Source organism: Polypterus senegalus, chromosome 18 (genome assembly GCF_016835505.1).
Source record: "Polypterus senegalus isolate Bchr_013 chromosome 18, ASM1683550v1, whole genome shotgun sequence".
In the NCBI taxonomy this organism is placed as follows: Eukaryota; Metazoa; Chordata; class Cladistia; order Polypteriformes; family Polypteridae; genus Polypterus; species Polypterus senegalus.
This window is the reverse complement of record NC_053171.1, coordinates 39,358,567-39,364,405: the sequence shown is the minus strand read 5'-3', so window position 1 is coordinate 39,364,405 and position 5,839 is coordinate 39,358,567.

The window sequence follows — 5,839 nt, the reverse complement described above, 5'->3', positions numbered from 1 at the left end:
GGAAAATCTCCCACTGATCTTCTTGACTTCCTTCATCAGAAAAATCAGAATGAGAGCATGGGGCAGCTGTTCACATTGGTATATTTGGTGGTGACCATTCCCGTGTACACTGCATCTGTCGAGCGGACATTTTCAGCCCTAAAGCGAATTAAAACTTATACACATATCTATACTAATAAAAGGCAAAGCCCTGACTCACTCACTCACTCACTCACTCATCCATCACTAATTCTCCAACTTCCTGTGTAGGTAGAAGTCTGAAATTTGGCTGGCACATTCCTTACAGCATACTTACAAAAGTTAAGCAGGTTTCATTTCGAAATTCTACGCTTAACGGTCATAACTGGAACCTACTTATGTACATATATACGGCCATAGCCTGCAGCTTGGTCGCCGTGTGAGGCTGAGTTGCGTCCCCCATCATCACGCCTCCCACGTAATTCAGTGCCTGCCCATATAAGGCTGTCCATCAGCAACAATCCAATAGACATGCTGCCGCCAAATATTCGCGGGTGAAGGACTGTGCTTATGCAAACGAAGATGAGATGGTCAGGGATAGACTAGTGTTTGGCATAAACTAAGCGAAATTGTGTGAGAGAAACTATTAAGTGCCAGGTCTTAGCTAACATTAAATAAAGCCGTGGACATCGCAAGATCGCACGAGATAGCACAAGCACAGCTGAGAACCTTTGATACATGTGCTCCGAGCAGCTCACGTGAACTGAGTGTGAACGCAGTATGCAGAGATCAAGCACGAGCTCCAAAGAGCACTGAACAAAAAAAGCATTACACAATTGCGAAGGCAGCAAAAGAATATGAAGCGAGTGATGCATACAAGCATATTCATAAGTGTAGCTACTGCGGAAACAAAGCACACGGTGGAAAATGTCAATATCCAGCTAAAGGAAGACAGTGTAAAAATGTTAAATTGAAGCACTTCGCTAAAGTTTGCAGGACTGGGAAAGGTAAACCCATGCATGCAGTGTGTGATGTCTCAGATAAAGAGGAAGACGAGCTGTTTATAGATGCAGTAGGACAGGAACAACCCTCTGACAATGAACAAGCCTTTGTAGACATATCAATAGGAAAGCAAGGTGTAAAGCTTAAGTTTAAATTACGTTCACGCTGCCACTAAATATTCGCAGGCAAATCCACAACTTAATACTAGGAATGCCTGTTAAACATCTTAGATTCATGAGTACCGATTTGGGTAGTGAACACTTCGATGAATGAAACCTGGTATCTTTACAACAGTTGATAACGAAGATGAGATGGTCAGGGATAGACTAGGCAAACACAGAATGTAACTTAAACACAATACATCCTCCAAATACGAACCTGATTGAAAGAAATAATGATAATCAAATCCTTGATGATAGCAACACTCATAACAGTCACAAAACAATTACATTGACAATCATGTTAGGTTATTTTTAAAATGTTTCCTTTTCTTTTTCATAACTTCTTTAACACACTACTTCTCCGCTGAGAAGCGCGGGTATTTTGCTAGTACACACATATATGTAATTAATATATAATATAATCAAAATACCCGCGCTTCGCAGCGGAGAAGTAGTGTGTTAAAGAAGTAAAGAAAAAGAAAAGGAAACATTTTGAAAATAACATAACATGATTGTCAAAGTAATTGTTTTGTGTATTTGGCCGCAGTGTCATGAAGTTGTTTTCGTCTAGCTGCATCAGAAAATGTACCACGCCTCCTTTTTAGTGTTTTCTCACAGCTTGGATTGCTGCTGTTATAATCGGTTTGAGTCTACATACATACATACAGTATATATCTATCTACATCATATATACACATACATACACACACAAATTATATGTGTGTGTGTATATATAATGTAGATAGGTGTGTGTGAATATATCTATATATATATATATATATATATATATATATATATATATATACACTCACCTAAAGGATTATTAGGAACACCATTCTAATACGGTGTTTGACCCCCTTTCACCTTCAGAACTGCCTTAATTCTACGTGGCATTGATTCAACAAGGTGCTGAAAGCATTCTTTAGAAATGTTGGCCCATATTGATAGGATAGCATCTTGCAGTTGATGGAGATTTATGGGATGCACATCCATGGCATGAAGCTCCCGTTCCACCACATCCCAAAGATGCTCTATTGGGTTGAGATCTGGTGACTGTGGGGGCCATTTTAGTACAGTGAACTCATTGTCATGTTCAAGAAACCAATTTGAAATGATTCGAGCTTTGTGACATGGTGCATTATCCTGCTGGAAGTCGCCATCAGAGGATGGGTTCATGGTGGTCATGAAGGGATGGACATGGTCAGAAACAATGCTCAGGTAGCCAGTGGCATTTAAACGATGCCCAATTGTCACTAAGGGGCCTAAAGTGTGCCAAGCAAATATCCCCCACACCATTACACCACCACCACCAGCCTGCACAGTAGTAACAAGGCATGATGGATCCATGTTCTCATTCTGTTTACGCCAAATTCTGACTCTACCATTTGAATGTCTCAACTGAAATCAAGATTAATCAGACCAGGCAACATTTTTCCAGTCTTCAACTGTCCAATTTTGGTGAGCTCGTGCAAATTGTAGCCTCTTTTTCCTATTTGTAGTGGAGATGAGTGGTACCCGGTGGGGTCTTCTGCTGTTGTAGCCTATCCGCCTCAAGGTTGTGTGTGTTGTGGCATCACAAATGCTTTGCTGCATACCTCGGGTTGTAACGAGTGGTTATTTCAGTCAAAGTTGCTCTTCTATCAGCTTGAATCAGTCGGCCCATTCTCCTCTGACCTCTAGCATCAACAAGGCATTTTCGCCCACAGGACTGCCGCATACTGGATGTTTTTCCCTTTTCACACCATTCTTTGTAAACCCTAGAAATGGTTGTGCGTGAAAATCCCAGTAACTGAGCAGATTGTGAAATACTCAGACCGGCCCGTCTGGCACCAACAACCATGCCACGCTCAAAATTGCATAAATCACCTTTCTTTCCCATTCTGACATTCAGTTTGGAGTTCAGGAGATTGTCTTGACCAGGACCACACCCCTAAATGCATTGAAGCAACTGCCATATGATTAGTTGATTAGATAATTGCATTAATGAGAAATTGAACAGGTGTTCCTAATTATCCTTTAGGTGAGTGTATATGTATAAATGTATAAAAATGATTTTTTTTGTCTGTCAATATGGGGGTGCTGTGTGTGCATTAATGAGGGAAAAAATTAATTTAAATGATTTTAGCAAATGGCTGCAATATAACAGAGAGAAAAATTGAAGGGGGTCTGAATCCTTTCCGTACCCACTGTTTGTGTACATATGTATATGTGTGTGTGTGTGTGTATGTGTATATATATATATATATATATATATATATATATATATATATATATACACATACATACATACATATACATGCAGTGTCTCACAAAAGTGAGTACATCCCTCACATTTTTGTAAATATTTTATTATATGACACTTTCAAGTAAAATGTAAAGAAGTCAGTGTACAGCTTGTATAACAGTGTAAATTTGCTGTCCCCTCAAAATAACTCGACACACTGCACATGCTCAGCATCATATCCAGAGGTTGTCTTTTGAAAATAGACGAATGAGTGCTGCCAGCATTGCTGCAGAGTTTGGAGGGGTGGGGGTCAGCCTGTCAGTGCTCAGACCTTACACAGCACACTGCATCTAATTGGTCTGCATGGCTGTCATCCTAGAAGGAAGCCTCTTCTAAAGATGATGCACAAGAAAGCCCGCAAACAGTTTGCTGAAGACAAGGAGACTAAGGACATGGATTACTGGAACCATGTTCTGTGGTCTGATGAGACCAAGATAAACTTATTTGGTTCAAATGGTGTCAAACGTGTGTGGCGGCAAGCAGGTGAGGAGTACAAAGACAAGTATGTCTTGCCTACAGTCAAGCATGATGGTGGGAGTGTCATGGTTTGGGGCTGCATGAGAGCTGCCGGCACTGGGAAGCTACAGTTCATTGAGGGAACCATGAATGCCAACATGTACTGTGACATACTAAAGCAGAGCATGATCCCCTTCCTTCGGAAACTGTGCCGCAGGGCAGTATTCCAACATGATAACAATCCCAAACACATGTCCAAGATAACCACTGCCTTGCTAAAGAAACTGAAGGTAAAGGTGCTGGACTGGCCAAGCATGTCTCCACACCTAAACCCTATTGAGCATCTGTGGGGCATCCTCAGAAGGTGGAGGAGCGCAAGGTCTCTAACATCCACCAGCACCGTTATGTCATCATGGAGGAGTGGAAGAGGATTCCAGTGGCAAACTGTGAAGCTCTAGTGAACTCCATGCCCAAGAGAGTTAAGGCAGTGCTTGAAAATAATGGTGGCCACACAAAATATTGACACTTTGGGCACAATTTGGACATTTTTCATTTAGGGGTGTACTCACTTTTGTTGCCAGTAATTTAGACATTAATGGCTGTGTGTTGAGTTATTTTGAGGGGACACCAAATTTACACTTTTATACAAGTTGAACACTGACTACATTGTATCAAAGTGTCATATCTTCAGTATTGTCCCATGAAAAGATATAATAAAATATTTACAAAAATGTGAGGGGTGTACTCAGTTTTGTGAGTTACTGTGTATATGTAAAATATATATATATATATATATATATATATATATATATATATATATATATATATATACTAATAAAAGGTAAAGCCCTCACTGACTGACTCACTGACTCATCACTAATTCTCCAAATTTCCGTGTAGGTAGAAGGCTGAAATTTGGCAAGCTCATTGCTTACAGCTTCCTTACAAAAGTTGGGCAGGTTTCATTTCGAAATTCTACGCATAATGGTCATAACTAGAAGCTATTTTTCTTCATTTACTGTAATGGAGTTGAGCTCGAAAGCCGTGGGGGGCGGAGTTTCGTGTGACATCATCACGCCTCTCACATAATCACGCAGTATGTAGAAAACCAGGAAGAGCTCCAAAAAGCGCTGAAGAAAACATGCATTATATAATTAAGAAGGCAGGGAAACAATTAGAAGCGAGCGAGTGACATATAAAACCATATTCAGCGGCTCACGTGAACTGGCGAGTGCAGACAAAACCAACAGTTCCAAAGAGTGCTGAACAAAAATCGAATTACACTGCTACGCTCAAATAGACAAACCATACGCCGTGGCGCCGACGTCTGAGGTTTGATTCCCGAGAGGGGATGCACTGAGTGTACGCGCGCTTCCCGATTCATTTTAGCCTCGCATCCCCTTGGTTTGAGACGTATGAAAAAATATGCGGTTAACGTAGAAAGACAGATCACCAATTGAAGCTTTATGAATAATGAATACTTTATTCGCGATCAATGATTGTTTTGGTAAAGCCATACTCGGTGTATTCATTAGATGAACGGTAAAAAAGTAAGAGCGAGGGGAGGGTAACTTATTGAGGCAGGCAGGCAAAATCACAATAGCATGCGGGCTCGATGTACTGTAGTGCGCGTCAACTCGATCTGAATTGCGCGATCACATTTGAAAAAATATATCTTTTCAAGTTCTATTTAGTCCATATGTGTCAAACTCAAGGCCCACGGACCACATCCGGCCCGCGAGATCATTTTATATACTGTATTATTGTTATTAATGGCCCGGGGATATGAAGCACTGGTAACACAATAAACTGCAGATCCCATAATGCAGCACTTTAGCTGCCTTGCCGAACACTTACCGCGTTAATCAAGTCTAGCTTATGATGCTGCAAGTTATTGCGAAGCTAGCCCACACGATGCCGAAGAGAAAAGGTGATTCTGAACATAGAGCCTTTAATAACTGATGGGAGGCTGAGTATA